Source organism: Herpailurus yagouaroundi, unplaced genomic scaffold, assembly GCF_014898765.1.
Source record: "Herpailurus yagouaroundi ecotype Mexico unplaced genomic scaffold, PumYag 250, whole genome shotgun sequence".
NCBI classification, from domain to species: Eukaryota; Metazoa; Chordata; class Mammalia; order Carnivora; family Felidae; genus Herpailurus; species Herpailurus yagouaroundi.
The window spans coordinates 23,568,419-23,579,518 of NW_024412467.1; positions in this window are offsets into that span (position 1 = coordinate 23,568,419).

The window sequence follows — 11,100 nt, forward strand, 5'->3', positions numbered from 1 at the left end:
TGAGTGGGTCAATCTCCCTCACTTCCTGCACAAAGGGAGGGCACTGAAACCCACTTCATCTTTTCGTTTGAGCACTCCTTGCTCTGAAAGGGGACACCAACCCCACCTCATGATCCACACCCACCAGGAGGATAAGTGGTTCCTGATGCTCCTCCTTCAGTAACTTATTTCTCCTGCTCCTCATACAGGGCTTCTCCAAGAGCTTTTAATTTATGTTCCACAGGCATTGTTGCAGGTACAAATAGGGTCTCATGAAAGGTACTAATCTGTATTTAGTTGGCTCATGGCCTCAACTGCAGAGCTTAGGTCCTCTGAACCCCCTCAAACTCACCCAGTTATTTGTAGAGACTTCTAAAGTATTCTTACACAAGTTTAGAAATGGTATGTCAGGGAGAGTGGCCTCTCCTGGCAGGACACCACCTGAGGGTACCTCCCTGCTGCTGCTCCAGCCCACCCTGAAACAGCTGCTCCTGCCAAGTGCTGCCTCCAGGCTTCCCGCAAGAGGCCAGCTCTCCAAGTACCTGGAGACCCCATCACATGAACACTATGTGCACAGTGTCATGAAAGTGAAGAAAATGTTCAGTGCCCTGTCAGTCTCATGCTTCGTGCTGGGACAGACCTAAGCTGTCACAACTAAAGCCTAGTCACCACAGCTATCGGGATCTTCTTGGGAACTCTTACAAGCTTCCAATAGGTAAAGATAAGTGAAGGCAGAAGTCTTCTCCCCCATAAGCCGACTATTAGATGGTTCCTCAACCTAGTTCCTGCCCAGAGAAGTTTGAGAATTCAAATCCCTTACCTCTTTGTGCTCCCTCTGCCCATCTTAGTCCAAGCTGGTGGTGCACCTGGTGACGTGAATCTTTTAAAAATTGTATAGGTCACCTGTGAATTTTTATTGGGATTGACTCCATTAGAAAAAACCACCCCCACAGATCTCTTCGAGAATCACTCTTCTCTGCCTTGGACTTCTGCTGAGCCTTTTGAGGAACAACACTCTCAAGCTTCTTAAAAGCCCTATTATTTGACTGAATGATTCTCTGATGTACTGTCTTCAATATTTCTGAGGTCTTAACAGAGGATTTTAAACATTTGGCTTCATGATTGGACCATGTTTTCTTCAGAGTGTCCTGGATTTGATCTTTTTCTTTCCTCTTCCTTTCTTTCCCTTTCTTCCTTCCTTCCTCCCTTCCTTCCTTCCTTCCTTCCTTCTTTCTTCTTTCTTTCTTCTTTCTTCCTTTCTTTCTTTCTTTCTTTCTTTCTTTCTTTCTTTCTTTTCTTTCTTCTTTCTTTCAGATTTTATTTTTTAAAGTGATCTCTACACCCAACATGGGGCTTGAACTCACAACCTTGAGATCAAGAGTCCCATGCCCCAGCCATTTCTTAATTGTAGTACCATTTATTTTCTGGAGAGGCTGAAATTTTTAAGTTCTTCTTTGTTTAGAAGTCCCTTCTTTAGTTACCTTTCTTTTCTCACATTTATCATAAGCAGCAAGAAGAAACCAAGAAATACTCTCAACAGTATCTGGAAATCTCCTTAGCTAAGATCACACAGTTCATTCCATAAGTTTTCTACTTACTATATCAAGTGATAGTGTTGCTAAATTTCTGCCACTATATAAAAAAGATCATTTTCCTCCAGTTTCAAATAACATTTTCTTCACTTTCCTCCTCAGGCCGTCACTCACAAGCATCTCAAAGGTCATTAGGATTTCATGAAACACTCTTGCAGGCTCTTCAAGCTTTCAAATTCACACTCTCCCCAGAGTCTTCCCAGCTTCTTGCCATGACCTGCTTCCAAAGCCTCTCCCACCTTCCAGGTGTTTGTTACCATACTGTCCTACAGTGTCTGGACAGCACCAGCACAATAGGCTTCCTTAGAAATCTGCAGCTTTACACAACCCCATCTCTGTCTAAAATGTTTGTCCCTATGGGGCACCTGTGTGGCTCAGTGGGTTAAGTGTCTGACTTTGGCTCAGGTCGTGGTTTGTGAGTTCGAGCCCTGTGTCAGGCTCTGTGCTGACAGCTCAAGCCTGGAGCCTGCTTCAGATTCTGTGTCTTCCTCTTTCTCTGTCCCTCCCCCACTCATGTTCTGTCCCTCACAAATGAATAAAAACATTAAAAAAAATAGTACAATGTTTGCCTCTAATCTTGACTACCTGATTCAAAGCCAAATCCTACCATCCTTCCTCCTCCAGGGCAGAGTCCTTATCCCATCCTCTATGTTTCTCATGGTAGTTCTCATATTATTTTCTAACATTCTGCTTTTCTGTTCTGGCTTCCCTCCTCCTGGAAGCTTCTTAAGGTAGGACTTGGGTCCTATTTTTGACATAATTATTTTTTTCTCTCCAAGTTTCAACAGAGATACTCTTTGAGTGCATGAATCCTTATTTTGTTGGATTTGGAAGTAGACATTTCAACATTATTAGCAAGACTGAATAAACTTTCAAAAATATTTATAACATTTTTCTTTTGGTTTAGAGCATTTTTCTTTTTGTGTTCCTTCCATGTCTCATCAAGCAATTAATGGCAAAAGCATTGAGTATTATGAATAAGTAAGAGTTCATTTTCCATGCGTATTCATAATGAAAAAAATTTCCTCTACACATATGCTTAAAAATATGTCAATGGAGAGAAAACAATTCAACAAGGATATTCATAATTCTTGCTAATTAATGTCTGAACTTTTTCCCCTGTCAATTACTTCACACACCTGTTCACTGTAAATTGCCTGAGCAATTTTTATAACATGTTAATATTGCCCAGAACTTGGATGTACACCTGAGGTTTTTCTGAATTTTAATTATTTTCAAATTAATTTTAATATTCTGAATAATTTCAAACTTACCCATATGTTTAATAAAAGTGAACTTTACATTTTAAAAATTATGAAGTTTCCCAAAGGTTTCAAAAGACAATGTATGGTTTGCTTTTATACACACTTTAACAGAATTTTTAAAAAATCCTTTTGCCTAAAAGCTTCCTATTTGTCCTAAATCTTATCATTCATAATTAGCAGCTTTTGTCATGTGCAGTGCCTCACGGCTTTCCAAGGTGAAACACGGCTTTGTTCCCCTGCCAAGCCTACCTTCTAAGCTCCCTATAATCAGATTCCACGGTTCTAGTCAGTTTTTCTGCAATAGCTTTCACTTCCCTTATGTCCCTCTCACCACCTCTTTTGCTCTAGCTTGTGCTATCTTACAAATTTGGCTAACATCCAGATATTTCTTAAAACATTGAATGTTTGATTAAGGTCCTTTAGAATATTAGGACGTTACTAATACTATAAAGAAGAACAGATCAGATAATAATTGTTTCTAGTATGGCAATCAATTGGGACTCATAATTTTCAAAGTAATAGCCTTTGAATTACAGGATAAGAGGAGATCTTGTTCATATTGGCACAATGAGGTTTCCATTTTCTCATAGTAAGCTGTAAATAGTGTTTACTGTTTAGCCTTTATATAGTAGTTTATATTGCATATAACTTAATAGTTATTTTTATTAGTTATTGGCAGTTACTATGTGGTATTGGTAGCCTACAGAGACAGCTAGGGAAATAAAAAAAAATAGGTTTATAAATATGGGTATATATAGCACACAGACTTTCTGGCTTTAAAAATAGTCTATTGTGTTCTGTATGGGTATATCTCCACATGTGCACATATCTCTAGACTTGTGAACACATGTTCAATTGTCAAAACAATGGAAAAATCAAATTAAGATCAAATAGGAACTCATTTAGTCAATACAAACTTAACTTAGAAGACCAAACTCCTAGGCCAATATTTGTCTATTCACCATTTCTAATTTCTCTTGGAACCAACAAAACAGGGGCAGATATAATGATAACCACTTGGAAATGGTGAGATACTTCAAGTAATGAGGCACTGAGGATACTTATATTAGAAATGTGCCCTAAAGCATACATTTAAATAACTGTTGTACTCAAAACAGTCGTCCTCTATAGTTATGCATTTATTCCAATCTTTCTTTTTTCCTTTTTTTTTTTTTTTTTTGCTTCATGCATGTTTGGAATTCCTCTTCAGGAACCACCCACTGTCCTGTTTTGAAAATGCCTTCATCAAAATAGTATCACTTCTTTAGACCAACAATGGAATCTTTAGCCTCACCACTCAATTTATTCACTAATATGACTTCTGTTTTCAAAAATTATGTAATACCTTTAAATTCAAAGAATTGCTATCATTGAAGATATTTTTTTAAAAACCATAATAGGTACCCTAGAAATTATTCCATAAAAGTTCTAAAATGGTTTTAAGATATGCTGGTACAATTGGATAGGTGTAACTCTCAAGTTACTTCTGTGATAGTGACCAGACCCACCTGTAATGTAAATGTTAACAGTTATATAAGTTAGGTATAAGCACTGCTTTTCCTGGATCCCCAAGATTTGGTATGTTGTGTTTTAATTTCATTCATCATAAAGTATTTTCTGATTTTATTTGTGATTTCTTCTTGACTTATTGGTCATTTAAGAGTTTGTTTCTTAATTTCCACATATTTGTGAGTTTCCCAAATTTCTGTTACTGATTCCTAATTTAATGCCATTGTGATCAGAGAACATAGTTTGTATAATTTTACTTCTTAGAAATTTATTGAGGACTTGTTTTATGACCTAACTTATGGTCTATCTTAGAGAATGTTCTGTGGGCATTCTATACAATTAGTATAGAGTGTATATTTTGCTGTGATTGGGTGTGAGACAGAGCAGAGACTGGACTAAAGTCCCTTCAATTCTAACTGCAAAATACAGGATTCCTTGGCTGTCCTCATAAAAAGTAAAGCTAATGCTCTATGCCTCCTGGGTAGCGTATCTTGCAGGAATGAGGAAACAGGAGGGACTTAGTGAAAGGAGGGACTCTACTATGAAGACTGGAGAAGACAGAATGAAACCGGTCTATGCCAAGATGGCCCCCCGCACTGGCCTTTCACTGACTTGTACCCTTGTTACAATACTAAAAGTCGTACCCAAGGGTGGAGATTAACCTGCCGGTTAGACACGCGACACATGAAGAAGCACGACGTTTAAGTGCACAGGAGCCACGAAATCTCCACCTCTTCATGCTTAAATGTCACCCTTTTCCCACCTGGGCCTCTTTAAAGCTCTCCCCCACCTCTCCTTGGGGGCCAGCCTGAAGGACTTTTCCTCTGTGCTCTCTCTCTTGTGCTTGAGCATAAGCCCCAATAAAGCCTTGCCTGGAACTCCTGTTCGGCCTCTTGTCAATTTCCATTGTTTAGAGAGCCCAAGGGCCCAGTTCAGTAACAGGTGTTCTATACGTGTTTGTTAGGTGTAGTTGGTTCACACATTCTCAATTCTTCTCTTTCCATTTTGATCTATTCATTACTAAAAGGGGTATATTGAACTCTCCAACTGTTACTGTGAATTATCTATTTCTCCTTTCAATTTTGTAAGTTTATGCTTCATGTATTTTGGGACTCTATTCTTAGGCACATATGTTTATAATTTTTGACTTCCTGATGAATTGTCTCTTTTTTCATTTAAACAGTGTCTTTCTTTGTTGCTGGTAATATTTTTTGCCTTGAAGTCTGTATAATGTGATATTAGCATAGCCACTCCAGCTCTCCTGGTCTATCTTTTTCCATGCAAACTAACTTTGAACCCAATGTTTGTCACTTGTAGGTACTATGTAGTTATGTTGTGGCTTAAAAAAAAATTAATTCTGCCAGTATCTGCTTTTTAATTGGAGTATTTAACCCAGTTGCATTTAATGTAACTATTGATCAAGTAGGATTTATGCATGTCTTTAGGCTATTTGTTTTCTATATGTCATGTCTTTCTTCCCCTCTATTCCTCTTTCATTCTTTTATTTTGTGTTAAAAAGTATTTTCTAGTGTGCCATTTTAATTCTCTTGTTTTTTTTTTTAACTATGGTTTTTAGTTATTTTCTTAGAGATTTTCCTGGGGATTACAATTAACATGTTAAGTTAAAACAATCTACTTTGTATTAATACCAACTTAATTTAAGTAATATATAAAGATTTTCTACAAAATAACCCTATTCTTTCTTCCTTCTTTGTGCTCTTATTATCATACAAATTATATTTTTATATATTATCTTGCCATCAACACAGTTTTATAATTATTGCTCTATGCAGTAGTGTCTTTTAGGTCAGACAAAAGATGTTATATTTACCTATGTTCCTCTACTGGTGCTCTTTCTCTCTTCATACGGACTTAAGTTACTCTCTGTTGTCCATTTCAGCCTAAATGATTCATATTATTATCTAAATTACTTTATTGAGATATGTATTTTACTTTATTGACATACACATGGATTTCCTTTACTATTTCTTGTAGGGAAGGTTAGCTATAAACGTATTCTTTCAATTTTTGTTTATCTTGGAATTGCTTTTCCTTTTATTTTTGAAGTATAGTTTTCTACGTATAGAATTCTTGGCCAACAGCCTTTTTTCTTCAGCCCTTTAGATACACCATTCCACTGCTTCCTGTCCTCTATGGTTTCTGACCAGAAGTCAGCTGAACTTATTGAGGATCATTTGTACACAAAAAGTTGATTTCCCTTGCTGTTGTCAAGATTCTTTGTCTTTTAGAAGTTGGACTCTGTTTCTAGGTGTGGACTTCTTTTAGTTTATTCTACTTGAAGTCTGTTGAGCATCTTGATGTTTTTCATCAAATTTGGGAAGTGTTTGGTCATTATTCCTTCAAATATATTTTTTTCTGCCCCCCCCCCTCCCCTTTCTCTGTCTCATCTCTCCCTCTGGGTCTCCCACTGAGTATATGATGGCATGCTTAATGGTATCCCACAGGTATCTGAAACTCTGCTCATTTTTCTTCATTTTTTTTGTCACAAACTTAGATAATGAAATTAATCTATTTTCACTTTTACTGATTCTTTCTTCTACAAATTAAATCTGCTATTGAGCCCTTCTAGTGAAATATTCACTTCAGTTGTAACTTTTTAACCATAGAATTACTAATTTTTAAACATAATTTCCATCTCTTTTGATGTCTCTTGTTGATATTCTCTGCTTGGTGAGTCATTACTTTCATATGTTCCTTTAATTCTTTAAACATGATTTCCTTTAATTCTTTGTATAAATTTGTGATAGCTATTAAAAAAAATTTTTAGTAAGCTCTAAAATTTTGCTTTTTCAGAAATTCAGAAAATTTCTATTGATTACTTTTTTTCCTTTATATGTGCCATACTTCCCTTTTTCTTTCAGTGTCTCATGATTTTTTGTTGAAAATTGGACATTTCGTTTTTAATTATTTAAAAAATTTTTTAGTGTTTATTTTTTTTGGGGGGGTAGAGAGCAGAGAAAGGGAGACAAGAATCTGAAGCAGGCTCCAGGCTCTGAGCTGTCAGCACGGAGCCCAACATGGGGCTTGGGCTTGAACTCGCTAACAGTGAGATCATGACCTGAACTGAAGTTGGATGCTTCACTGACTGAGCCCCCAAAATTGGACATTTTAAATAACATAATGTAGTTACTCTGGAAATCAGATTCTTCTCTCCCTGTACTTTGCCATTGTTGCTTTGTTATTATTGTTGTTGATGATGATGATCTTGTTTAGTCACATTCGTGGACTAATTTTATAAAATCTGTATTCCCTGTTATGAAGTGGCTGCTGAAGTCTCTATTCAATGTAAGCTTAGTGATGAGTTCATAATTAGATAGTGATTTTTATACGTGATTCCAACATAAAGCTGATGGACTCTCTTTGTGTGTTGGGGCACTTCTTTAATGCAACAGAAGTTTAGAACTCTGCCTTAGTCTTCATTTCCTGCTTTGCACAGGGCCTCAAAGTCAGTCAGAGGTTGATAGATTAGAGTTTTCTCAGTTCTTTCCTGGGCATGCACATAGCCCTGCACATGTGCATGGCCTTCTAAATTCCCAGAAATATGTCAGAGTTTCCCCAAACTCCCATGAATATCTCATTCTCCAGGTCTTTCTTTTAAGTTTTTGGCCAAGCTCTTGATTGTCCCAAGTGGTGATGCCGACTGAGGCAACTGAGATTTTAAACAATTCTCATTGGTTGTTTTTGACACATGCCCTTGGGATAGAACTTTTCCCACTGAACAAGATCTGAGTCAGTTTAAATAACAAGCCTTGAAAATGGGGATTTCTCAGGAAGCTGTCACACAGGTCTAATACAATGCTCTCAGGATGAAACTTTTTGGGGAATTTCCAAACTAGCATACACTCCCTAATGACTGCTAAGCTGCTGATTTTCAAGACTACCACAGAACTTGGGAGGAGGCAATAAAAATTGGGCAAGTTAAATGTTGTAAAGCTAACTGTAATTATGATATTAATCCATTCTTGAATAAATATTCCTCAGATTGTTGTAAACCTTTAATTTCTAGAGTTCTAAAAAAGGTTGATTTGGACATTTTTGTCAGTTTTGTTTTGTTTTATTGTTTTGTTTCATGTTTTTAATGGAGCAGTGGATTTCCAGAGGTCCCTTATTCCACGATTCTGGGCTATACACATTTTGATATTGTGACCTCAGATGTGACAAAAGTTGGTAGCTCTCCTTTCTTTCCCAGACTGTCTTACTGTTAGGGCATGACCATGTGATCTGATCCTGATTAATAGACAGGAATTATGCCAGAGAAGTGTTTCTCAATCTACAGGTCAAGAAACACCAGGTGTTTAGAATTGTTAGTTTTAATTTTCAATCCATTTCAACACTTTTTTTTAAATTTCTGAGACAGAGAGAGACAGAGCATGAGCAGGGGAGGAGCAGAGAGAGAGAGGGAGACACAGAATCTGAAGCAGGCTCCAGGCTCCAAGCTGTCAGCACAGAGCCTGACGTGGGGCTCGAACTCACAGACTGGGAAATCATGACCTGAGCCGAAGTCAGACGCTCAACCCACTGAGCCACCCAGGCACCCCGATTTTCAATCCATTTCAAATTGGTACTTTTGTGAAGTTCAATGAAAAATTACTAATAAAATGAAATAGAAACAAAACATTAAAAATACAGGCCTTAATTTTTCATTGTTAGACTCAAGACATGTAAGATTAGACTTTAATAAATATAAATCAAATAAAAAGAAGACAGTTACAAAAATCTATACACATTCTTCATTGAAAAGGTATATATTGGCAATTAGTATAGAAAATAGCTAATATACTCATAATTTTAGCAGATTTATCGATATATAATTAACATACAATTCCACAAAACTAAAGTGTACACTTTGATAAGTTTTGACACATGCCTATACCTGTGAAACTATCACCATAATCTCACTCCCACATTCCAATACAAACTTTGATCTGTTTTCTAAGAGATCTAAAGGCTAATTAGTTTGCATTTTTTAGAATTCCATATAAATACAGTATATGTCATTTTGTCTGGATTTTTTCATGCAACACAATTACTTTAAGATTCATCCATGTTATATGAATAGTTCATTTATTTGTATTGTTGAGCACTAATCCATTTTGTGCAGTCATCTGTTGATAATCATTTGGGTTATATCCAAATTTTGCCTATTACAAATAAAGCTGCTATGAACACTCATGTACTGTACAAGCCTTTCAATGGACATCAAATTTCTTTGTGTGTGTGTGTGTGTGTGTGTGTGTGTGTGTGTGAGTGTGTGTGTGTGTGTGTGTATGTGTGTCTACCTTGGAGTAGAATGGCTGAATCATATGGCAGAAGAATATTTAACTTACTAAGAAACTACCAAACTGTTTTTTGCATTAATTATGCCATTTGACATTCTCACCAGTTCCTCTAAATCTTTGCTAAGGCTTGGTATGGCTAGACCTTTTAATTTTAGCCTGTATATCTTTGGTGAAGTACCTGATTAGATTTCTTGCCCCTTTTTATTAGGTCATTTGTTTTCTTATCATCGAGTTTTGTGAGTTCTTGTATATTTTGAATGCAGGTCCTCAGTCAGATATACAATTTGCAAATATTTTATCTTAGTCTATGACTTGCCTTTTTATTCTCTTGACAGTGTCTTTCAAATGGCAGAAATTTTATTTTGTAGTTCATCAATTTGTTCTTATATAGATCATTCTTCTAATGTCATATCCAATATATCTTTGTCTAACCCAAAGTCACAAAGATTTTCTTTTTTATTTTCTTCTGTAAGTTTTATTATTTTAAACTTTTCATTAGGTTAATAATGCCTTTGGGGTTAATTTTTGCATATGGTGCAAGGATGGGTAAAAGTTTGTTTGATTGCCTATGGATACCAATTGTTCCCGCACTATTTGTTGGAGGAAAAATCCCTTTTGCATTGGACTGACTTTATGTCTTTGTCTTAAGTCAGATGAACATATATGTGTAGTTTGGACTCTATTCTGTCTCATTGATCTATTTGTCTATCTTGAGTTCAAGACCATGTTATTTTGATCACTGGAGTTTTATAATTAAGTACAAAAATTGGGTATTATTTGTCCTTTTTTTTTCTTTCTCAAATTGTTTTGGTTATTCTGGATTCTTTACATTTCCACAAGAATTTTTAATGTGTTTGTTAATTTCTACAAAGAAATTCCACTTGGATTTTAATTGAAATTTCACTGAACCTATAAATTAACTTGGAGAGAATTGACATCTTAAAAACACTAAGCCGGGCACCTGGGTGGCTCAGTCAGTTAAGTGCCCGACTTCAGTTCAGGTCATGATCTTAGGGTTTGTGAGCCCCATGTTGAGCTTCCTGCTGTCAGTGCAGAGCCTGCTTGAGATTTTCTGTTTCCCCCTCTCTCTTTCCCTTCCCTGCTCATGCTCTCTCTCTCTCATTCACTCTCTCTCAAAAATAAATAACATTAAAAAATAAAAAAAACACTGAGTCTTCTAACACACGAATATAGTGTATTTATGCATGTAATTATATCTTCTTTAATTTCTTTTATCAATGTTTTATGGTTTTCAGTGTTCAGGTCTCACTCTTGTCAGATTTTATCCCTAAGTATTTCATGTTTCTTGAAGCTATTGTAAATGCATTTGTAAATATTTAGTTTCTGATTGTTTATTGCTACTCTAAAAATAAAATTGATTTTGCATATTGATCTTATATCCTGCAACCTTAGTGAACTCAACAATTATCATAGATTTTTGTATTATCCATTGAA